General features: G+C 37.7%; 1 non-coding gene and 1 pseudogene across 2 annotated transcripts in view; both read right to left on the reverse strand.

The window, feature by feature from the left end:
• Positions 1 to 25,529, reverse strand: part of LOC107613958 (myrcene synthase, chloroplastic-like) — a 39,284-nt pseudogene extending 13,755 nt beyond the window's left edge. Inside the window, exons 1-2 of the transcript XR_002352763.2 lie at positions 25,322 to 25,529; positions 24,746 to 25,004 (exon numbers count right to left, since the gene is read on the reverse strand). The product of XR_002352763.2 is annotated as a myrcene synthase, chloroplastic-like (transcript). The remainder of the gene's footprint in view (positions 1 to 24,745; positions 25,005 to 25,321) is intronic.
• On the reverse strand, positions 11,150 to 11,257 carry LOC148549282 (small nucleolar RNA R71). Its single transcript, XR_015897487.1, has one exon. It is a non-coding gene; the product is annotated as a small nucleolar RNA R71 (small nucleolar RNA).
• Positions 25,530 to 26,044: the final 515 nt, after the last annotated feature.

Genomic DNA, 26,044 nt, shown 5'->3' on the forward strand with positions numbered 1-26,044 from the left:
GCAGATGCTATCAACCCTGACCTCTTTACACTCCAATAAACATAACTTAAGCTTTAGAAGTCTAATTGACACTATTCTAGTGGTATTGGAAAGCCAACTTCCAAAATTTTTCAACAATATATAATAGAGCAGAAGGTGGCGCCAAATGCCATGATCTCAAGCCAAACGCCCAGCACCTCAAGTTTGGCGCCATGCATGAGTATCTCAAGCCAAACTCCATGAATTTCAAGTATGGCACCACGTTCAAGATCCAAGGCAAACTCCAAAACCTCCCAGTATGGCACCATGCACAACCCATGAGCTCAAGTTAGGCACCACTCCTCCCAAGTATGGCGTCACCATTTGCATACCAGGGTAGTCCCGCATGTTTTTAAATTTTATTTTTTTATTTTTAATTAGAAAAAGATATTAATTAGGTTTTTGAATTTAATTTCTGAATCAATTAGGTTAGATATAAAAAGAGAAAAGATTCATCCCTTGGGGGCTCTCTGTCTTCTCTTCTCCTATTTCGCACTTTACACATTTTTCTGTTAGGATTTTTCACACCATGAGCAACTAAACCTCCATTGTTAAGGTTAGGAGCTTTATTTATTTTGATGGATTAATAACTATATTTTCTACTTCTGATTTATGCATTAATTTATATTCAAGAATCAGTTTCGTTCTTCATCCTACATATTAGAGTATATTGAAAAATAACTCTTTTCTAACTTGAATTCTTGTTGACTCTTGGAAAAGTTACCTTACCTGAACAACAGCTTAAAACTGGATTCTTATAACTCTCTAATTATCTGGATTTAACGCGATACATGACATATAATCGTCTTATTTTTAGGTTCTTAGGGTTTTATGTGGCTTATAAACTAGGATTTGAACCTAAACCCTCTAATTAGAATAAGTGACCAAGGAATTGGTGGTTGATTGAGTTAGACGAGGATTAAATTACCAAGGAATTAGAATCTAATCACTTAAAGTTTGCTGTGAATTAAATCCTTGCATAATCAAAGTGGTTAGTAAGAATTGTTAAAACTAAAATCTGAATATCTCCAAAATTTTAACTGTTTTCTCACATTATTTCTCACAACCAATTTACTATTTGCTTTTTTAAACTTTCTGATTTATTATTTAATGCAATTTGAATTCAAAATACTTCTTTTTGCTTGTCTGACTAAGTGGATCACTCAACTACTGTTGCTTGGTCTATCAATCCTCCTGGGATCAACCTTCACTCACCTGAGGTATTACATGGTACGACCCGGTACACTTGCTGGTTCAGTTGTAGTTTTCAAAATTCACATCACTTAACCATATTCTCATACCGTTTTCTCAACTATTCACTGTTTGCTTTTCTTAATCCACCATCTTTTATGATATTTGATCTTCAAAACTCCTATTTCAACTTGTATAACTAGAACATCAACCATTGCTTGCTTAGTCCATTAATCCTCGTAGAATCGATACTCACTCACCTGAGTTTATTACTTGGTACAACACGGTGCACTTATCGGTAAGTTGTAGTTAGAAAATACTGCACCAAATTATTGGTGCTGTTGCCAAGGATTAACTATGACTGATAACTATCAGTTGCTTAGCTTCCTAGATTAGACTTTTTCTTTGTTTTACTTCTGTTTCTGTCTTTATTTTTTTATTTTTAAATTTTTCCTTCTTTAATTTTTGCCACTTTCATTTTATTTCTTTCCCTTTTATTTTCGTGTGCTTCACTAAGATTCTCTTTACTGTGATGTTGAGAATCTCAATTTTCCTTGTTTCTAGTTATTTATGCAGAAAAACAGGAATCAAGAACCTCTTCTATACGATCCTGAGATTGAAAGAACTCTTCGGAGACAAAGAAAATAAGCTAGAGCTCAGAAAATTTGAGAAATCTTTTGGGAAAAGTCTGAAGAGGAAGCTAAATTCAATATGGCTCAGAATACTGAGAATCTTGTGGTCAATAACCCCAACAATGTTCTGCCAGTCAGGAGAATTCTGGGGTCATATACTAACCCCAATCCTGGAAATTGTGTGGGAAGCATTGTACCACTGGTTGTGCATGCCAACAACTTCGAGTTGAAATATCAACTTATTACTTTAGTCTAGAAGAATTGTTAGTTCAGTGGAAGACCTCAGGAGGAGCCCAACTTATTCATATCTAATTTTTTGAGGATTTGTGAAACGGTCAAGATCAATGGGGTCCCCATTGATATCTGTAGGTTGTTGTTATTCCCTTTTACTGTGAGAGACCGAGTTAGTCAGTGGCTTGAGATACAACCTAAAGAAAGTATAGCAACCTAGGCGAATTTGGTTAGTAAGTTATTAACCAAATTCTTTCTGCCTCAGAGGTTGATTAAGCTAAGGATTGACATTTGGACAGTTTAAAGGTAAGTCTCTCTATGAGGCTTGTGAGAGATACAAAGCTATGGTGAGAAAAGTGCCCTCCGGACATGTTTGCAGATTGGGTATAGTTATAGATTTTCTATGATGGTTTCACTTCAGCTTCGAGACTTTCTCTGAATAACTCCGCAGGAGGTTTTTTATATATGAAGACCATTGATAAGGCCTTGGATTTGATAGAGATGGTGGCCAATAATTAGTACTTGTATTCTTCAGAGAGAACCGTGAAGAAGGGTGTTATGGAATTGGATGCCTTAGATGCTATATATTCTTGCTTAGAATAAAGCTATTTCTTAGCAGATTAATGCTATCACTCAACATTGGGGAGGTATGCAAGTTTCATCTGTTGCTACCTAAGAGCCTTCTTATGACATGAGTGGTGGAGTGTCTCAATTTGGAAGCATTGGTTATGAGCAACCATTTACTGAGCAGGCTAACTACATGGGATATTCTTCAAAACCACCGAATAATGATCCCTTTTCTAAGACATATAACCCGAGATGGAAGAATCACCTAAACTTTGGCCGGAGAAATCAGAATCAGAGGCAGTCCAATTTCAACAATAACAGCTTCCCCAAAATAATTTTAAATCACAAAATCCACCCCCAGCTTCCTAGGATACCTCAGCATTGGAGGCAGCGTTAGCCGAACTCTCCAAAAATACTCACAGTTTCATGCAGGAAACCAGAGCCATAATAAAAAACTTGGAGGTTCAGATGGGACACTTGAGCAAGTAAGTTGCTGAAAGGCCTCCTAACACCTTTCCCAGTGATACAGCTCCAAATCCAAGAGAGGAATGTAAGACCACATATGTGATAAGTGGAAAAGAGGTGGATAATCAACCTTTTGGTAATGAGGGGCAAGTTGAAGAAATTATGAAGGTAGCCAGAGACCTTGAAGAGCCTACTCTTCCTCTCCATGCACTATCCAAAGTTGAGCAACCCAAGGTGGAAACCTCAGTACCTAAGTGCAATCTAAGAATCTTACTCTTTTAAAAGCCTCAGGAAGAACACAAGAATGAGCAATACTTTAAACTCTTAGAGGTATTCAAGACACTATACATCAACACTCCATTCATAGAAGTTTTTGAACAAATGCCGATGTATGTTAACTTCGTAAAGGAGTTATTGTCTGAGAAACGATCCCTGAAAGGAGGCCAAACAAGGGTACTAACCAGAGAGTGTAGTGCAATCATTTAGAGAAATCTATCAAGCAAGAAGCCAGATCCTAGAAATTTCCAAATTCCATGTACTATTGGAAACAACTCCTTTGACAGAGCATTGTGTGATTTAGGGGCGAGCATCAATCTGATGCTGCTCTCTGTGGTGAAAAAACTACAAATTCAAGAGGTGAAACCCACAAGAATAACTCTTCAATTGGCAAACAAATCTATAAGGCTGGCACATGGGGTGGTGGAGAATGTTTTGGTCAAGTTAAAAAATTTCTTTCTCCCAACAGATTTTGTGATCCTTGACATTATGGAAGATGAAAAATTCTCCATCATTCTAGGAAGACCGTTCTTAGCCACTGGGAGATCTCTCATTGATTTGGAAAAAAGTGAATTAATTTTGAGAGTGCACGATGAGCACTTGGTCTTTCATGTCTTCAAAGCCATAAATCACTCCAATGAAGAGGAGAAGTGCATGAAAACCGAGTCCCCTGATCTAATCCTCCCAGAATCAGCTGATGATGCCAAGCAAAAGTTATAATCCAAGCCTTCTATGGTAGAAATCAATAAAAAACCCCTTATACTAAATTTAAGTTTGGAGTTAGGCGTGTTGCTTTAGTTCAGTAGGAGGCTCCCAGGAAGAAAGTTTCTAAGGGGTGGAGAAACAAGAAGGTCCCCACTGAAGATTTCTCACCAGGATTGAAAGTGGTGTTAACTCACCATTCGTCTTTGCCTTATACAGTGAACGGAATTCTCTCGCTTGAGCATGTTAAGTTGATTCATGAGAATACAGGGAGAAGATTCACATTAAGAGGGGAGGAATTAAAGCAGTATGATCAACCTCCTCCTTAATAGCAAAGATGAACCGTCAAGCTAGTGATGTTAAAGAAGTGCTTGTTGGGAGGCAACCCAACATCTTTTATATCCTTTAATTACATTTTATTCTTTGAATTTTGTTTATTTCATTTTTATAGATCATAATTTTCCTTTTTTTAACTGTATTTGAGTCATGCATTCTGAGTTAAACAAGAACATGTGCATTTGGAATATAGATGGGAGATCTAAGAAGATGGAATTGGATTCTGGTGCTTCAGCACTAAACGCCGAGATCTGACATTTAGCACCATGATGCACATAATTCGAGGAGGGCTTACTACCACCCTGGCGTCTAGTGTCGGTTCTGGGCATCTAGCGCCAGGGAGCACATAAAGAGGAGGAAGCTCACTGCCACCCTGACGTCTAGCGCCAGCTCTGGGTGTCTAGCACCAAGGATATGTCATTGGAGGATTTGGTTTCTGGAGGGTTGGCATTTAGCACAACTCTAGGCGTTTAGAGCTGGGGTCGACGTAAAACAAAAAGGGTGGGCACTAAATGCCATGTCACCGGTGGTTAGCACCGAATCCTTCGCAAAGGGTGAAATTGATTTCAGAAGTGTGGCGTTAAACACCCACAACCCGACGTTTAGCGCCGAGAATGCTGCACCAATTTGAATTCAAATCTTTTTCCAATCCCCTTGATTCTCTCCCTTTTTTTCGTTTTTCAACGTGACATCCTCCCTCTCCCATCAAATATCTCCTCTTCCCCTTCCCCATACCATTTGGTAGCACGAATCTCCACACTCCGTATAGCTGTACCAGTAAGTGCACTGAGTCGTCCAAGTAATATCTGAGCGAGTCAGGGTTGATCCCACGAGGATTGTGGTTTGAAGCAAGCTATGGTTATCTTGCAGGTCTTAGTCAGGCGAAATCAGAAGGTTGTTGGATTTGTGAGATCTAAACTAAGCAGACATGTAACTAATAAAATACTTTATATATTAGAAGGGAATTAGTAATCGGAATAGGGTTAAGGATTGGAGTTGCGTTGTCTTTCTGAATTAACTCTGGTATTGCTGTCTTCTTTGCTTGTGAGTGATCTCTTCAATGGCAGGCTGTAAGTGATTAACGCCTTTATTGAGAGGTCGTCAATACTCCTCCGGATCTAAACCCCAGGGTTAGTGTGGATCCATCTCTGCTTGAGGGTGAAGCTCGTACAGTCCATTCTCCTTAATGATCATACTCAAAGTGTCACAAACAAGGTCGGATCTTCTGGATCAGAGAATGCTGCATCTTTGGGTTCTAGCCTCTACCACAGAGACCCTAATCTCCCCGTAAATTGGCCGAACTGGTGTCTCGAGAAGTTCCCAACGAAGTCGTGGATTAGCCGTCTGAGAGATGCAAAATCAAGCTGGTGGTTCGCGCTTTCCACTGAAGTATTCACACGAACCCAAGTAGACACGGGTGTTTGTCAAGCACGTTTGTCTTAATATGATTAACAGAGGTGATTATCACTGATCATCCTATTCACCATGTTGAAGAATGAATATACATCCTAGAATTAATCAAACACGGATCGAAGAGAAACAGTAATACTTTTATTAATTCATAGGACTCAGCAGGGCTCCTCCCCTCAACCTAGGAGGTTTAGAAACTCATACTGAAAGGAAAATACAATGATAAACATGTAAAGTGGTAAAAGAGGTTAGAAGGTATCTGAATTACATAAATCTAATCCCTTAAATACTAAACAAATGACTAGTAAGGGTAAAACAGTTTTTTTAGTGCTAAAATCCACTTCTGGGGCCTACTTGGTGAGTGTTTAGGCTGAGCTTTGATGAGATCCATGTGCTATGAGGCTTCTAGGGCGTTGCACACTGGCTAGGGGGTCCTCTCTGGGTGTTTGGATGCTGGTCTCTGCTCTATGGGCGCTGGACGCCTGGAAGGGGGCAGGTAGCTGGCGTTGGACGCCAGTTTTGGGCCTTCTAATATAAAGCAAAGTATGAACTATTATACATTTATGGAAAGCTCTGGAAGTCATATTTCCATAGTCGTTAATAACGCTCTATTTGGACTTCAGTAGCTCCAGAAAAGGTCTTTCAAATGCAAGGAGGTCAAATCTGGACAGCATCTACAGTGATTTCTCTGTCTCTAAATCAGACTTTTGCTCCAGCTCCTCAATTTCAGCCAGAATTTACCTGAAATTGCACAAAAACACAAAAACTCATAGTAGAATCCAAAAATGTGAATTTAACACTAAAACCTATAAAAACTTAGTAAAAACTAAACAAAATATACTAAAAACTATATGAAAATGATGCCAAAAAGCATATAAAATATCCGCTCATCACCATTCTCCCCAATCCCATCACTTTCCTTCCCCAAGATTCCCTCCCTTTTCCCATAACAACCACCCACCCCCACAATAACTCTCCCCACCGTAACTCCCCTCCTTTTCCCTTTTCCTTTTCTTCTTTCATCCAACCTTCCCTATAAATACCCTCCACTCCTTCCCCACTGATGAGCGGATAATTTATACGCTTTTTGGCATTGTTTTTAGTATGTTTTTAGTAGGATCTAGTTACTTTTAGAGATGTTTTCATTAGTTTTTATGTTAAATTCACATTTCTGGACTTTACTATGAGTTTGTGTGTTTTTCTGTGATTTCAGGTATTTTCTGGCTGAAATTGAGGGACTTGAGCAGAAATCAGAATCAGAGGTTGAAGAAGGACTGCTGATGCTGTTGGATTCTGACCTCCCTGCACTCAAAGTGGATTTTCTGGAGCTACAGAACTCGAAATGGCGTGCTTCCAATTGCGTTGGAAATTAGACATCCAGGGCTTTCCAGCAATGTATAATAGTCCATACTTTGGCTAAGAATAGACGACGTAAACTGGCGTTCAACGCCAGCTCTCTGCCCAAATCTGGCGTCCAGCGCCAGATTAGGATCCAAAACCAGAGTTAAACGCTAGAAATGGATCAAAACCTGGCGTTCAACTCCACAAATGGCCTCTGCACGTGGAACACTTAAGCTCAGCCCAAACACACACCAAGTGGGCCCCGGAAGTGGATTTATGCATCAAATACTTACTCATGTAAACCCTAGTGACTAGTTTATTATAAATAGGACCTCTTACTATTGTATTAGACATCTTTGAACGCATTGTTCTTAGACCATGGGGGCTGGCCAAACGGCCATGCCTGGACCTTTCACTTATGTATTTTCAACGGTAGAGTTTCTACACTCCATAGATTAAGGTGTGGAGCTCTGCTGTTCCTCAAAGATTAATGCAAAGTACTACTGTTTTCTAGTCAATTCTTCTTATTTCGCTTCTAAGATATCCATTCACACCCAAGAACGTGATGAAGGTGATGATTATGTGTGACGCTCATCACCATCTCCCCTATGAACACGTGCCTGACAAACACTTCCGTTCTACATGAAATAAGCTAGAATGAATATCTCTTAGATCTCCTAACTGGAATCTTCGTGGCGTACGCTAGAATGATGGCGGCATTCAAGAGAATCCGGAAAGTCTAAACCTTGTCTGTGGTATTCCGAGTAGGATTCAATGATTGAATGACTGTGACGAGCTCCTAACTCGCGATTGCAGGGCGTTAGTGACAGACGCAAAAGGATAGTAAATCCTATTCCGGCATGATCGAGAACCGACAGATGAATAGCCGTGCCGTGACAGGGTGCGTGAGCATATTATTCACTGAGAGGATAAGATGAAGCCATTGACAAGGGTGATGCCTCCAGACGATTAGCCGTGCCGTGACAGGGCATTGGATCATTTTCCCGTGAGATGACCGAAAGTAGCCATTGACAGTGGTGATGTATCACATAAAGCCAGCCATGGAAAGGAATGAGACTGATTGGATGAAGATAGCAGGAAAGCAGAGGTTCAGAGGAACGAAAAGCATCTCCATTCGCTTATCTGAAATTCCTACCAATGATTTACATAAGTATCTCTATCCCTATTCTATTATTTATTATTCGAAAACACCATTATCACTTTATATCTGCCTGACTGAGATTTACAAGGTGACCATAGCTTGCTTCATACCAACAATCTCCGTGGGATTCGACCTTTACTCACGTAAGGTATTACTTGGACGACCCAGTGCACTTGCTGGTTAGTTGTATCGAAGTTGTGACAGACAGAAAACTAGATCAGAGCACCAGGCCTTTGAAGCCATGGATATGTATCACAATTTCGTGCACCAAGTTTTTGGCGCCGTTGCCGGGGATTGTTTGAGTTTTCGGCAAGCTTTTGGTCCGGTAACATCAGTGCCAGATTCCCTTTTGATCCGGCAACAGCACCAAGTTTTTGGCGCCGTTGCCGGGGATTGTTTGAGTTTGGACAACTGACGGCTCATCTTGTTGCTCAGATTAGGTAATTTTCTTTGTATTTTATTTTCAAAAAATTTTTCAAAAATATTTTCAAAAATCTCTCATCTGTTTTCGAAAAAAAAAAAATAAAAATAAAAATGTTTTCAAAAATTTTATTCAAGATTTTTAAGAATGAATTCTAGTGTTTCATGAAGCATGTGAAGCCTGGCTGGCTGTAAAGCCATGTCTAAATTCTTTTGGACTGAGGTTTCCAAACCATCAGAGGTAAGTTACATACTTGATAAATGATGAGCAGCAATTTGTTATCAAGAGCAATATACTCTGGTGTTAAATGCTGAAGCTTGGCTGGCCATTGGCCATGTCTAGTGTTTTGGACTGGAGCTTTCTTTGAAATCTTGGCTGGCTAGTGAGCCATGTCTAATTCCTGGACTGAAGCTTTAGACTAAGAATGCAAGATTCCTGGAATTCATATTAAAATTTTTGGAATCCTTATTTTTTCTTTTTCATATAATTTTCGAAAAAAATCCAAAAAAATTTAGAAAATCATAAAAATCAAAAATATTTTTCTGTTTCTTGTTTGAGTCTTGAGTCATATCATAAGTTTGGTGTCACTTGCATATGCATCTTGCATTTTTCGAAAATATCATGCATTCATAGTGTTCTTCATGATCTTCAAGTTGTTCTCGGTAAGTCTTCTTGTTTGATCTTGAAGATTTTTTGATTTGTGTCTTTTCATGTTTATCATATGCATTCTTGAATTCTTAGTGTCTAAGCATTAAAGAATTCTAAGTTTGGTGTCTTGCATGTTTTCTTTGCATTAAAAACTTTCCAAAAATATGTTCTTGATGTTCATCATGTTCTTCATAGTGTTCTTGGTGTTCATCTTGACATTCATAGCATTCTTGCATGCATTCATTGTTTTGATCTAAAAATTTCATGCATTGCATAATTTTCACGTTTTCATAAATATTCAAAAATCAAAAAAATATCTTTTCCTTTTTCTCTCATCAAATTCGAAAATTGAGTTGACTTTTTCAAAAATTTTTAAAATCAAATTGTTTCTCATGAGTCAAATCAAATTTTCAATTTGAAAATCTTATCTTTTTCAAAATCTTTTTCAAAAATCAAATCTTTTTCAAAAATTCTTAGTTATTTTCGAAAATTCCAAAAATATTTTTCAAAAATATTTTTCTTATTTTTACATCAAATTTTCGAAAATAACATCACTAATTAATGTTTTGATTCAAAAATTTCAAGTTTGTTACTTGCTTGTTAAGAAAGATTCAAACTTTAAGTTCTAGAATCATATCTTGTGATTTCTTGTGAATCAAGTCATTAATTGTGATTTTAAAAATCAAATCTTTTTCAAAACTACTTTCTAAAATATCTTCTTATCTTATCTTTTTCAAAAATATCTTTTCAAAATATCTTCTTTAACTTCCTAACCTCTTATCTTTTCAAAATTTGTTTCAACTAACTAACTAACTTTTTGTTTGTTTCTTAACTTTTTCAAAACTACCTAACTAACTCTCTCTCTCTCATTTTTCGAAAATATCTTTCCCCTTTTTCAAAATTTCTTTTTAATTTATTAATTATTTTAATTTTTAAAATTGAATTTTCAAAAATTACTAATATTTTTTCAAAAACTATTTTCAAAAATCACTAACTCTTTTTCAAAAATATTTTTCAAAAATTCCCTCCTTCTCTCTCATCTTATTCTATTTATTCATTCATTAACTAACATCTCTTCCTCACATCATCACCAAATTCGAACCCCCTCATCTATCTGTGTTCGAATTTCTTCTTCTTTTCTTCTACTAACAATAAGGAACCTCTTTACTGTGACATAGAGGATTCCTCTTCTTTTCTTTTTCTCTCCTCTTTCTTATGAGCAGGGACAGAGAAAAAGGCATTCTTGTTGAAGCTGATCCAGAACCTGAAAGGACTCTGAAGAGAAAATTAAGAGAAGCTAAATTACAACAATCCAGAGACAACTTGATTGAAAATTTCGAACAAGTAAAGGAGATGGCAGCCGAACCCAACAACAATGCAAGGAGAATGCTTGGTGACTTTACTGCACCAAATTCCAATTTACATGGAAGAAGCATCTCCATTCCTGCCATTGGAGCAAATAACTTTGAGCTGAAACCTCAGTTAGTTTCTCTGATGCAGCAGAACTGCAAGTTTCATGGACTTCCATCTGAAGATCCTTTTCAGTTCTTAACTGAATTCTTGCAGATATGTGATACTGTTAAGACTAATGGAGTAGATCCTGAAGTCTACAGGCTCATGCTTTTCCCTTTTGCTGTAAGAGACAGAGCTAGATTATGGTTAGATTCTCAACCCAAAGACAGCCTGAACTCTTGGGATAAGCTGGTCACGGCTTTCTTAGCCAAGTACTTTCCTCCTCAAAAGCTGAGCAAGCTTAGAGCTGATGTTCAAACCTTCAGACAGAAAGAAGGTGAATCCCTCTATGAAGCTTGGGAAAGATACAAACAGTTGACCAAAAAGTGTCCTTCTGACATGCTTTCAGAATGGACCATCCTGGATATATTCTATGATGGTTTATCTGAGCTATCAAAGATGTCACTGGACACTTCTGCAGGTGGATCCATTCATCTAAAGAAAACGCCTGCAGAAGCTCAAGAACTCATTGACATGGTTGCTAATAACCAGTTCATGTACACCTCTGAAAGGAATCCTGTGAGTAATGGGACGCCTATGAAGAAGGGAGTTCTTGAAGTTGATACTCTGAATGCCATATTGGCTCAGAATAAAATATTGACTCAGCAAGTCAATATGATCTCTCAGAGTCTGCATGGAATGCAAGCTGCATCCAACAGTACTCAAGAGGCTTCTTATGAAGAAGAAGCTTATGATCCTGAGAACCCTGCAACAGCAGAGGTAAATTACTTAGGTGAACCTTATGGAAACACCTATAACTCAACATGGAGAAATCATCCAAATTTCTCATCGAAGGATCAAAAGCCCCAACAAGGCTTTAATAATGGTGGAAGAAACAGGTTTAACAATAATAAACCTTTTCCATCATCCACTCAGCAACAGACAGAGAACTCTGAACAAAATACTTCTAATTTAGCAAATCTAGTCTCTGATCTATCCAAGGCCACTGTGAGTTTCATGAATGAAACAAGGTCTTCCATTAGAAATCTGGAAGCACAAGTGGGCCAGCTGAGTAAAAGGATCACTGAAATCCCTCCCAGTACTCTCCCAAGCAATACAGAAGAGAATCCAAAAGGAGAGTGCAAGGCCATTGACATAAGCGCCATGGCCGAACCTGTGAGGAGAGGAGAGGACGTGAATCCCAAGGAGGAAGACCTCCTGGGACGTCCAGTGATCAATAAGGAGCTTCCATCTGAGGAACCAAAGGAATCTGAGACTCATCTAGAGACCATAGAGATTCCATTGAACCTCCTTATGCCCTTCATGAGCTCTGATGAGTATTCCTCTTTTGAAGAGAATGAGGATGTTACTGAAGAGCAAACTGCCAAGTTTCTTGGTGCAATCATGAAGCTGAATGCTAAATTGTTTGGCATTGATACTTGGGAAGTTGAACCTCCCTTGTTCATCAATGAACTAAGTGATCTGGATCAACTGACATTGCCTCAGAAGAGACAGGATCCTGGAAAGTTCATAATACCCTGTACCATAGGCACCATGATCTTTAAGGCTCTGTGTGACCTTGGTTCAGGAATAAACCTCATGCCCCTCTCTGTAATAGAGAAATTGGGAATCTATGGGGTGCAAGCTGCTAAAATCTCACTAGAGATGGCAGACAGCTCAAGAAAACAGGCTTATGGACAAGTAGAAGATGTATTAGTAAAGGTTGAGGGCCTTTACATACCTACTGATTTCATAGTCCTGGATACTGGAAAGGAAGAGGATGAATCCATCATCCTAGGAAGACCTTTCCTGGCCACAGCAAGAGCTGTGATTGATGTTGACAGAGGTGAAATATTCCTTCAATGGAATGAGAACTCCCTTGTGTTTAAAACTCAAGGATCTCCCTCTGCAACCATGGAGAGGAAGCAGAAAAAGCTTCTCTCAAAGCAGAGTCAACCAGAGCCCCCACAGTCAAACTCTAAGTTTGGTGTTGGGAGGCCACTACCAAACTCTAAGTTTGGTGTTGAACTCCCATATCCAAACTCTAAGTTTGGTGTTGGAGAGTCTCAACAAAGCTCTGCACATCTGTGAGGCTCCATGAGAGCCCACTGTCAAGCTATTGACATTAAAGAAGCGCTTGTTGGGAGGCAACCCAATGTTTATCTAATTCTTATTTTTATTGTTTTTCATGTTTTCTTAGGTTCATGATCATGTGGAGTCACAAAATAAATATAAAAATTGGAAACAGAATCAAAAACAGCAGAAGAAAAATCACACCCTGGAGGAGCATCTGTCTGGCGTTCAGCGCCAGAACAGAGCATGGTTCTGGCGCTGAACGCCCAAAATGGGCAGCTTCTGGGCCCTGAACGCCAAAACAGGCATGGTTCTGGCGTTCAACGCCAGAAATGGCACACAAATGGGCGTTGAACGCCCAAAATGGCCACCAACCTGGCGCTGAACGCCCAGAGTTGGGTACAAAGGCATTTTTACATGCCTAATGGGTGCAGGGATGTAAATCCTTGAACACCTCAGGATCTGTGGACCCCACAAGATCTACTCAGGATCTGTGGACCCCACAGGATCCACTCAGGATCTGTGGACCCCACAGGATCCCCACCTACCTCCACTCACTTCTTCTCACCTCTCTCTTTCACACAACCCCATAAACACTCTTCCCTAAAAACCCCTCACCAATCACCTCAATCTCTCTTCCCCACTAAACCTTCACCACTCACATCCACCCACTCTTCCCAATAAACCTACCTCATAAACTCCACCTACCTTCAAAATTCAAAACCAATTTCCCACCCAAACCCACCCATATGGCCGAACCAATACCCCACCTCCCTACCCTATATAAAGACCTCCATTCTTCACCAAATTCACATAACACACCCCTCTACACTCCTCTTGGCCGAAACCACATCTCCTTCTCCCTCTCCATATTTCTTCTTCTTCTTCTTCTATTCTTTTGTTTATTGCTCGAGGGCGAGCAATATTCTAAGTTTGGTGTGGTAAAAGCATAGCTTTTTTGTTTTTCCATTACCATTGATGGCATCTAAGACCGGAGAATCCTCTAGAAGAGGGAAAGGGAAGATAAAAGATTCCACATCCGAGTCATGGGAGATGGAAAGGTTCATCTCCAAAGCCCATCAAGACCACTTCTATGATGTTGTGGCCAAGAAGAAGGTGATCCCTGAGGTCCCTTTTAAACTCAAAAGAAATGAGTATCCGGAGATCCGACATGAAATTCAAAGAAGAGGTTGGGAAGTTCTAACAAATCCCATCCAACAAGTCGGCATCCTAATGGTTCAAGAGTTCTATGCCAACGCATGGATCACCAAGAACCATGATCAAAGTAAGAACCCGGATCCAAAGAACTATGTTACAATGGTTCGGGGGAAATACTTAGATTTTAGTCCGGAGAATGTGAGGTTGGCGTTCAACTTGCCATACATGGAAGAGAACGCACGCCCCTACACAAGGAGAGTCAACTTTGATCAAAGGTTGGACCAAGTCCTTATGGACATATGTATAGAAGGAGCTCAATGGAAGATTGACTCCAAAGGCAAGCCGGTTCAACTAAGAAGATTGGACCTCAAGCCTATAGCTAGAGGATGGTTGGAGTTTATTCAATGCTCAATCATTCCCACTAGCAACCGGTCTGAAGTTACTATAGAACGGGCCATCATGATCCATAGCATCATGATTGGAGAAGAGGTGGAAGTTCATGAGATTATACCTCAAGAACTCTACAAGGTGGCTGACAAGTCCTCCACTATGGCAAGGTTAGCCTTCCCTCACCTCATTTGCCACCTATGCAATTCAGCTGGGATTGACATAGAGGGAGATATCCTCATTAAAGAGGACAAGCCCATCACTAAGAAAAAGATGGAGCAAGCAAGAGAGCCCAATCATGGAGCTCAAGAGGCGCAAGAAGCTCATTTCCATGAGATCCCTGAGATGCCTCAAATGCACTTTCCTCCACAAAACTATTGGGAGCAAATCAACACCTCCCTAGGAGAATTGAGTTCCAATATGGGACAACTAAGGGTGGAACATCAAGAGCACTCCATCATGCTTCATGAAATAAGAGAAGATCAAAAAGTAATGAGGGAGGAGCAGCAAAGACAAGGAAGAGACATAGAAGAGCTCAAGGACATCATTGGTTCCTCAAGAAGGAAATGCCACCATCACTAAGGTGAATTCATTCCTTGTTCTTCTTTCTTCTGTTTTTCGTTTTCTACGTTATGTGCTTATCTATATTTGTGCTTTCATTACATGATCATTAGTAGTTAGTAACTTTGTCTTAAAGATATGAATGTCCTATGAATCCATCACCTCTCTTAAATGAAAAATGTTTTAATTCAAAAGAACAAGAAGTACATGAGTTTCGAATTTATCCTTGAACTTAGCTTAATTATATTGATGTGGTGACAATGCTTCTTGTTTTCTGAATGTATGCTTGAACAGTGCATATGTCTTTTGAAGTTGTTGTTTAAGAATGTTAAATATGTTGGCTCTTGAAAGAATGATGACTAGGAGACATGTTATTTGATAATCTGAAAAATCATAAAAATGATTTTTGAAGCAAGAAAAAGCAGCAAAGAACAAAGCTTGCAGAAAAAAATGAAAATGAAAAAAAAAAATAGGCGAAAAAAAAATATATAGAAAGAAAAAGAAAAAGCAAGCAGAAAAAGCCAATAACCCTTAAAACCAAAAGTCAAGGGCAAATAAAAAGGATCCCAAGGCTTTGAGCATCAGTGGATAGGAGGGCCTAAAGGAATAAAATCCTGGTCTAAGCGGCTAAACCAAGCTGTCCCTAACCATGTGCTTGTGGCGTGTAGGTGTCAAGTGAAAACTTGAGACTGAGCGGTTAAAGTCAAGGTCCAAAGCAAAAACAAAGAGTGTGCTTAAGAACCCTGGACACCTCTAATTGGGGACTTTAGCAAAGCTGAGTCACAATCTGAAAAGGTTCACCCAATTATGTGTCTGTGGCATTTATGTATCCGGTGGTAATACTGGAAAACAAAGTGCTTAGGGCCACGGCCAAGACTCATAAAATAGCTGTGTTCAAGAATCATCATACTGAACTAGGAGAATCAATAACACTATCAATAACACTATTCTGTGATTTCAGGTATTTTCTGGCTGAAATTGAGGGACTTGAGCAGAAATCAGAATCAGAGGTTGAAGAAGGACTGCTGATGCTGTTGGATTCTGACCTCCCTGCACTCAAAGTGGATTTTCTGGAGCTACAGAACTCGAAATGGCGCGCTTCCAATTGCGTTGAAAAGTAGACATCCAGGGCTTTCCAGAAATGTATAATAATCCATATTTTGGCTAAGAATAGACGACGTAAACTGGCGTTCAACGCCAGCTCTCTGCCCAAATCTGGCGTCCAGCGCCAGATTAGGATCCAAAACCAGAGTTGAACGCCAGAAATGGATCAAAACCTGGCGTTCAACTCCACAAATGGCCTCTGCACGTGGAACACTTAAGCTCAGCCCAAACACACACCAAGTGGGCCCCGGAAGTGGATTTATGCATCAAATACTTACTCATGTAAACCCTAGTGACTAGTTTATTATAAATAGGACCTCTTACTATTGTATTAGACATCTTTGAACGCATTGTTCTTAGACCATGGGGGCTGGCCACACGGCCATGCCTGGACCTTTCACTTATGTATTTTCAACGGTAGAGTTTCTACACTCCATAGATTAAGGTGTGGAGCTCTGCTGTTCCTCAAAGATTAATGCAAAGTACTACTGTTTTCTAGTCAATTCTTCTTATTTCGCTTCTAAGATATCCATTCACACCCAAGAACGTGATGAAGGTGATGATTATGTGTGACGCTCATCACCATCTCCCCTATGAACACGTGCCTGACAAACACTTCCGTTCTACATGAAATAAGCTAGAATGAATATCTCTTAGATCTCCTAACCGGAATCTTCGTGGCGTACGCTAGAATGATGGCGGCATTCAAGAGAATCCGGAAAGTCTAAACCTTGTCTGTAGTATTCTGAGTAGGATTCAATGATTGAATGACTGTGACGAGCTCCTAACTCGCGATTGCAGGGCGTTAGTGACAGACGCAAAAGGATAGTAAATCCTATTCCGGCATGATCGAGAACCGACAGATGAATAACCGTGCCGTGACAGGGTGCGTGAGCATATTATTCACTGAGAGGATAAGATGAAGCCATTGACAAGGGTGATGCCTCCAGACGATTAGCCGTGCCGTGACAGGGCATTGGATCATTTTCCCGTGAGATGACCGAAAGTAGCCATTGACAGTGGTGATGTATCACATAAAGCCAGCCATGGAAAGGAATGAGACTGATTGGATGAAGATAGCAGGAAAGCAGAGGTTCAGAGGAACGAAAAGCATCTCCATTCGCTTATCTGAAATTCCTACCAATGATTTACATAAGTATCTCTATCCCTATTCTATTATTTATTATTCAAAAACACCATTATCACTTTATATCTGCCTGACTGAGATTTACAAGGTGACCATAGCTTGCTTCATACCAACAATCTCCGTGGGATTCGACCCTTACTCACGTAAGGTATTACTTGGACGACCCAGTGCACTTGCTGGTTAGTTGTATCGAAGTTGTGACAGACAGAAAACTAGATCAGAGCACCAGGCCTTTGAAGCCATGGATATGTATCACAATTTCGTGCACCACCCACTCCATACAACAACAACAATTACATCTTCTTCTTTTTATTCCTTCCTCTCCCTCCACCCCAAAAACTGTCTCTCCCTTTCTCTCTCTCTCTCACCTTCTTATTTACTTTATTTTTCTTCTTCCCTTCTTCTTCATTCCTCTTCCCACGCCACCACCTCTTCTTTCCTTCTTAGCTCCTCCTTTTTGCTCTATTTTTTTTTGCTCGAGGACGAGCAAAATTTTAAGTTTGGTGTTGTCGCGTCGCTCTTTTTCTATATTTTTATCAATGGCACCAAAGGGAGGAGAGTCTTCTTCAAAAAAGAGAAAGGGAAAGATACCTCAAACTAGGGATTTTGACTCAAATAAGTTTTTCTCTAAGTTACATGAGGAATGCTTTTTTGAGACCACAAGCAAGAAGAAGGTGATCCCAGAAGTCAAGTTCGACCTCAAGATAGATAAATATCCAGAGATTCGGCAACAAATAGAGAGAAGAGGTTGGCAACTATTGAGCAATCCACATACTGATGTGGGCCAGCTGAAAGTCCAAAAGTTCTACGGTAATGCGTGAATCACCTACAAGGATGTTGCTCATAGGGTCAATGAGAAGAACTACCAAACTTATGTGAGAGAGAATGTCTTGGACTTCAATCTAAGGATGGTTAGGGCGACTCTTCGACTCCCACCTCCAAATTGGATTCTTACAGTGAGAGGATGAGTTGGTACTGGAGGTATAATTAGATACTTGCAGACATATGTCTTCCGGGAGCTCAGTGGAGGTTGAGTGCGGATGGGTAACCCAACTAACTGGGGCGGCATGACCTCAAGCCAGTTGCTAGAGGCTGGTTGGAGTTCATCCAACGCTCCATTCTTCCGACTAGCAACTGCTCGGAGTGCATTGTGGATAGAGCCATCATGATCCACTGTATCATGATTAGCTATGAGGTGGAGGTGGAGGACATCATTACCCAACAAATATATAGCATCGCCTCTAACTTCTCCACGCATGCAAAGCTAGCATTCCTTCACCTTATTTACCGGCTTTGTGAGGCCGCAAGGGTCTGCTTGGATAATGATTTCCCTATTCCCATTGAGCAGCCGATCTCAAGGAAGACTATGGAGCATGCAAAAGAGTATGCAAGGGTTCCGAGGGGAGGTCAAGCCGAAGAAGAAGCAAAGCAAGCTCCTATACCACCTCTCATGCCTCAAGGGAGTTACTTTCCACCTCAAGAGTACTGGCAGCAGCTGACATCCTCCCTTGAGCAGATGACGGTGACCCAAGATAGCCACGACGTCCTGCTCCATTAGATTGTGGCTGAGCAAGAGAGTTAGCACCATGAGCTTTGCCAAATAAGGCAAGATATAAGGCGTCTGGGAGGACCATATAGAGCACAGCCTAAGGAGGGAGATGACCGATATAATAACTGAGGTGGTTGAGTTCCTTTCATTCTATTTTCCTTTCTGTAATAATTATATTATTTTCCTATCTTCTATTTCTTGGTTTTACTGTTTAATGCATGATTCTTAGTTTCTGTTTTCTTTAGTTTAGTTAGTTTTTAGTTTTATGTTCTTATTTTCAATGGTATTTCATGTATTATCCTCAATAAGTATTCAAAAAAAATCAAGAGAAAAAGTGGTGCTTAATGTTAGAAGTTGGGGTCAAAATCTCATCTATATGCTTGTGGTGCAACTGTGTCAAGGAGATGCTTGAGTAACTAGATCCATGGGATGCTTTATCACCCAGTAACTTGGACCAACTAGTCTGAGATTACCGATCGAAAGCTCACTATCAAGAGTCACCTTGAGACGGAGCATTTAGAGTTGTCAACAGAAAAATTCTCTCTAAGTTCAAAGAAAGGAATTCAAGGATCAATCAAGACTTAATGGAAGTGAGATTTCATAACACCATCCGGGTTCTAGTTCCTTTAAGGTGTTGACATTCCCAAGTTTTCAAGGAAAAATGAAAAGCGAGGAAGCACTCATGATCACAATGTACTAAACCTTACTCATAGGACAAGCATGAGTTTCAATAGAACTTCAACTTTTTACCAAACCCACTTTAGTTTTTCTCTATTCAAGTTGCTTGAGGATAAGCAACACTTCAAGTTTAGTGTTGTAATGTGTGAGCATCATTAGTATCTTTTCTATGTGATTTATATGGCATTCTGTTGATTTGTTAAATGATTTTAGTGGATTATAGCCCATTGGATACTACTTTGAGTTGTTGTTGCATTCCATTGATTATAGGTAGCATTTGGGTGAAATTTGGCAGAGTTCAATAAGAAGAAAATAAAAAAAAATTAGTTGCTGCCACCTCGGCGCTAAATGCCCAGCCACCAGCGTCTAGCGCTAGCACCTTAAAGTCACAATTGGATTCGGGCATGGCGGCGTTAAACGCCCACTCACCGGCTACCCTGGGGATTGATCACCCCCGAAGCCAGCGAAATAGATATCCAAATTTAACAAAACTACAATATCAAAACGGCCCACCAAGAGGCTCAAAATTCTTTAAAACACAAAGTAATGTTTCGATTTTTCACGCGATATTCCCGATCTCCCGAACCACGGAGAACCGAACTCAATTAGCATAAAAACTAAGCAAGTTTACCCTCAAACTTACCCTCTAGCTTTCTGACTTAGGCGTTGAAGTGCCTTTATAGGTACTACGACCCCCTCTAAGGACCCAGCGTTACCATCTTGCCGAATAAACGGGTATCCGATCCCTCTTCATCTAAACAAGCACTTTTTAAACTTTCAGATACCATTCTGAACAGTTATCAAATTAGTTATTATGTATTTGTTTATAAATATATGTTTTGTTTAATTCATCCATAATATATAGTTTATATGGGTGATTGATGTGGTGTTTTTTTTCCGCATTAACACAAGTGTAAAACTATATATGCTGTCACTATTATTGAAAAGAACTTGCTATATATACACTTATTTTATTATCTGTTTTACTAATAAATCAAAATTTTTTTAATCAATAATAATTAATCAATAAGTAATAAATGAGAAAAAAAAAAGAGAAAAAGAAAAATTTAAAAGAAAAATATTGTTAATTACTGACGGAAAACAATTGATCTTCGATCTCTTTTCGTTACTATTTATATTTAAAGATTTACGCATGCCCTTTAATTTAAAAAAAATTGAGAAAAAATATGGTAGTTTAAAATGGAAATGTTAGGAGTATATATTAGTCTTGTCTCAAACTACTTTTTATTCTGTTGGTGTCTCAAACGTTTCATTTGAATCATTCGGGTTTTGTTTGGATATAAGAAGGAAAATGGAAGGAAAGAAAATAAGAGGAAAGAAAATAGAAAGAAAAGTAGAGTTATTTGTATGTTGTTTGGATTAAGAGAAAATGGATGGAAAGAAAACATAGAAAATTCTTTTGTTTGGATTGAAAGAAAAGTGAGAAGAAAGAAAATCATAATAGTATAAAATTACATTAATACCCTTATTTATATTATATGTAAATTATAATTTATTAATATATTCAAATTATTTTTTTAATAGAAAAAAATCATTCAAATTAAATTTTAAGATTTTAACATATTATTTTTCTTAATAACAACATTTTTTTAGATTATTCTCTTCTATTATCTTTTAAATATGGTAAACAAAAAATTATCATTATTTTTTAAATATATACAAATAAATATTTTTATAAAAGACTAATGAAAATTATTCATAAGTTATACCATTAATCTCTTTAATTATAAGGAAAAGATAAAGTTTGATGGGACTGTAAAACTAGGAAAAATACAAGAGATGATTTTTAAATTTGAAAGGAAGTGAAATGAAAAATTTTGATTTTTTTTATTAAAGAGAGAGCAAATTCGTAATTACATTGTTATTTCCTCCTTCTTCGCTGGTTTTCATCTCACAGTTGAGGAGAAAAGTTTTGGTGGACTCCACTCCACTTTTTTCTTTTTCTCTTCATTTTCTTCTGTAAATCAAACAATAGAAAATTTGATTTTTTACCCATTTTCTTTTTCTATATTTTCTTTCTCCCCGTATTCTTTTGAAACAAACACAGTGTCAACGTTAGTCCATTATAAAATAAATGTTTCATATAAGAAACTCCTATATGTTACCATTGTAAATAAATTTGAAAAAAAAGCTAAAGGCAGGAAAATTAACTCTTAAAATATTTAAAAAATGGATCCCGCTAGGGAGACAATGGACTATTTGTACAATGTGTACAATGAGCTATTGAGTTACAAAATGAACATCTCTCATACTATCTAGAATAACCATCCGAGTACTAGCGATAATAAACATCTTTCCAAAAGTTTAAACTGATTTTGGAGTTCACCAAGGCTTGAACTCTTGACCTTTCGGATTTAGTGCTCTAATACCATGCATGATACCACTCATTCTAAAAGCTTCAGCTAATAGAAAAAGGTAACACTAATGATTATATCTCTAATACTCTCTAAACTTCCATTGTACACATTGTATAAATATTCCATTGGCTCCTCATACTTTCCCTTAAAAAAAATTATGGTCTTCGTTCCCACTCCACATCATGATCAAGTCTATCTTTGTAAGACCATGTTTTATCTCTACTAAATTATACAAAACACATTAGAATTTGAAAAAATATACACCCTCTAGGCCTCCACTTAATAGTATTTTTTATGGACTTAAAAATGAGGATAAAAGTAAGGTGTAAAATAGGGTTTTGCTAAATAAAAATGATGTACTATTGAAAAAGTGAAAATGCAATAGCTTCATGGAAAAGCTTTTTTTTTTAGGTTTGTTTGAATTTTTTTATTTATTTTATTTTAAATTTTTTCTTTTAAAAATAACAAGAGTTAAAGTTTATTTTAAATTTTTTCTTTTAAATTCATTTCTAATTTGTTATGAGTCCTGCTAGAGTGCTAATAAAATATTTGTACAATGTGTATAATGGGCTATATAAGTTAAAAAATGAACATCGCCCATACTATCCATGATAACTATTTGGGTACTAGGGATAATAAACATCTCATACCAAAAGTTTAAGCTGATTTTGAGGTTCACCAAAAATCAAACTCTTAATTTTTCGGATCTAGAGTTTTAATACTATGTCATGATACTACTCATCCCAAAAGTTTCAGCTGATGGAAAAAGATAACACTAATTGTTATATCTCTAATACTGAATCGGACATTTCTAAACTTCCATTATACACATTGTACAAATATTTTATTGACTACCTGTATCTTCTCAATTTGTTATCGTCTCCATGACCCTTTATTTATATATAGCTGATGAGCAGCCACACTTAATATTATCTACTATCCAACAATAATTTCATGGATCACAAATTAACACTTGTACAAGTTACCATGTTTTTTTTTTTCCCCGCTGCATAAGTGTATATATATATATATATAGGAACGGAAGATCGGAAGAGTCTGACCTGGTCGATTCTTTTTAGTTTCAGTGAAGTGCTTATAGGGCTTAACTTCTCGGTATGCTTCAACACATACCTGTGATCTATCCTTTTCAAGCTAGGCTTGGTATCGGTATCTCAGTCTGCTTGCCGAGATCCTGGGCAGCGGGGTCTTCCCATCATGATCGGGCGGGCATTGACACCCCGTCTACATCGCCTTCTTCCTTAGCTGTGCTATTGATGACCCTTTGCCGCTGGAAGACTTTCTTTCAAATATCTTTTCCGTTTTGGTTGCCGTGCGGCTCTAGTCTGGGAACTCATCCATCAGCTCCTCTCGTAGATCGGTGCGGTTTTACGAAGCGTCTAAGCACAATTCACTCGCGTTGATCAATCAAGAGCTATCGTAGGACTGGACTGTGACTTAGGTCCCTCTTTCTCACCTTGGCCCTTTGCCTTTGAAATTTATTAGGAATGGCCGAGAAATCTTCAAGCTGTTCCCAACAGATCTTGTGAGACGGTGAAGCACTCGTGTTTTCGACAGAGTGTTGTGCCATACTTCGAGAATGACGCAGTTGAATGTGGATATCATGAACGCGAGGTGCGTGAGAAATATGGCCATGAAGTGCTTCAGTGCTATCACCGATATGATAAGAACAAAAAAGGTCCGCTGAAGCCTCTGCTTCATCCTTCCTCACCATCCTCGATTACTGGTCGGGCTGAATAACACCTTAGACTTCTTCTTCCAATCCCTCTCTTATCGAATGAATGAGCAGGTAAGTACATTCATCCGTTTTAGCTGTACTTCGGTCAAGGATTTACGTGTTCCTACTGAGTTCGAGTGAGGGTCTTTCACCTGAAAGTTCTTGCTCTTTCACGGATTACCCGCCGGGCCAGCAAACCATCGCGGATTCGATCGCAGGCGTCTATGCTGTAGCAACTAGAAAACAAGGATTCTCGTAACATGAGCTAGAGCTACTCCTGTATGATCGAACCCAATTAGGACTTTAGTAAAGATAGTACGACTTTGGTTTCAGAGATAGCCAGTTTGCTGATTGAGCCGGGAGTTGGAGTTAGGCGGAACCTGGCTCTTCTACCACTTTGCCCCTCGCCAAAAACATAAGGGCCTATTTTCACTTCTGAACCCTTCTTTTTTGGTCGAGTTACTCCGTATTCCCTCACCCGATCGCTCGGAAGACCTAAGAGCCCCAACTCATATCGTACCAAGAACTTGCCATTGACCTGATCAAGCGCTTTATATATATATATCATCACTACTATTGCAAAGAGCTTACTATATATTCACTTATTTTATTATCTGTTTTAATAAAAACATTTTTTTAAATATTAGAAATCACAAATTTTTATTAATACTAATCAATTGTTTAGACTAACATTTTGTTTTATATTATTAAAATTTAGTATTTAAAATTTAAAATTTAGCATTTAATATTAAAATTTAAACTTAACTAAATATTAATAAAAAATAATAAATTTTATTAATAATGTATTTTTTCTTTAATTGCTTAGATTAATTAACCCAATCCGGCGGCCGTATCCATGAATGCCAGTATTAAAACTTTTGATAAAAAGTGTGAAAAAATATTTTTAAATATTTTATTTAAATAATGAATAATTTTCAAAAATATTTTTAAATATTTATTTTAACAACCAATAACTGACAAAACTACTTATAGTTTTTTTTTTTTTTTTTTTGAAAAAATGAAGAAACTTAAAAAAATGTTCTATTAAATATACTTTTTTAGTGATTCTAAAAAAAAAATTCATGTATAGAAAGGTCAGATTGCAAGGATTTAATATGAAAACCTGCAGATATATCATATCCATGCTGTCTTAAGAGCCTGAATTGAAGTGCTGTGGCATACAAAATCTTCTTTGTGTTGAATATTTCCATGTTGTAAATATTGTCCAAAATGCTCTTTATTTCATCTTTAAAATGATAAGCTACTCCAAGTCTTTGTAAAATATCAATCAGCTCAAGTTGATGAACATGATTTTCTACTTCGCAAAGCATCATTCTTACTTCTTCCTTTAACACTTCCCTTTTCTTTATGTATGATTCTTCCTGCATTAATTTTGTAATAATATTTGAGAGAAAATAAAAAATTAGTTTAAATAATTTAAAATTATTTTATTTATGTTCATTAGTTTAATAAATATATAACTATAAATATTATATACATAACATTATAAATATTAGATAAAATAAAATAAATTTAATTATTGTGTTTCTAATTAGCATTACCGTAATTTTGTACAGTGCATTAACCTTAAGGAATAAATTAAAGAAGGAACTATCCATCAAAGTATATAAACATTTATTGGACCTATATGTAATTGCATGATTGAATATAATCATCATCATCATCATATGTACTATACCTTATATTCACTTCTTAGTGATTGAATATATTCATACTTCCAAATGGAAGGTTGCAAATCTCCAAATCCTCGTTCAGTAGCCATTGACGGATATAAAAGACTGAGACCTCGGTACTTTAAAAGCTATTATTGTTGGCTTTGTGTGAAGTTTGTTTTTCTGTGAATACACAATGTAATAATGAATCCTTTATATAGATTTCCAAGAGCATAACCAGGCCCAGGCTTTGAGTTTTCTTAGTCCATGGATGTACTTCTTTTATAAATTAAAAAATATACAATAATATATTTAATTTTAGTGAGAAATGAACGTAATTCATATTTTAAATTAATCAATTATTACCTATGGTTTTTCTATTGAAAAAGTCTAGAAACCAATACTTTTATTAAAATTTAGCTAATACTTAATCAGCAAAAAAAAATGAGTAATCTCACATTATTGGATGAAATCTCACACTATTAAAAACACCAATAATAATTAATTGATAACTACAAATCACAAAACTTGCTGATCCTAACACTCTTCTTTGCTATTTATCTGAAAACTATCAACATCTATAAATGTGTGTCTTTTTTTATACAACAAAAAGACACACCAAACATATATTGTAAATTAAATAATAAATTATGCTTCCTTTTAATCCTGATAATTTACATGCATGAATGTTACACAATTTCCGATTTTGTAAAGGAAGGAAGCAAACTCTGAAAGACAAAAACGGGGCC

This window comes from Arachis ipaensis, chromosome B8, assembly GCF_059453495.1.
Source record: "Arachis ipaensis isolate K30076 ecotype BB chromosome B8, ASM5945349v1, whole genome shotgun sequence".
Lineage (NCBI taxonomy): Eukaryota > Viridiplantae > Streptophyta > Magnoliopsida > Fabales > Fabaceae > Arachis > Arachis ipaensis.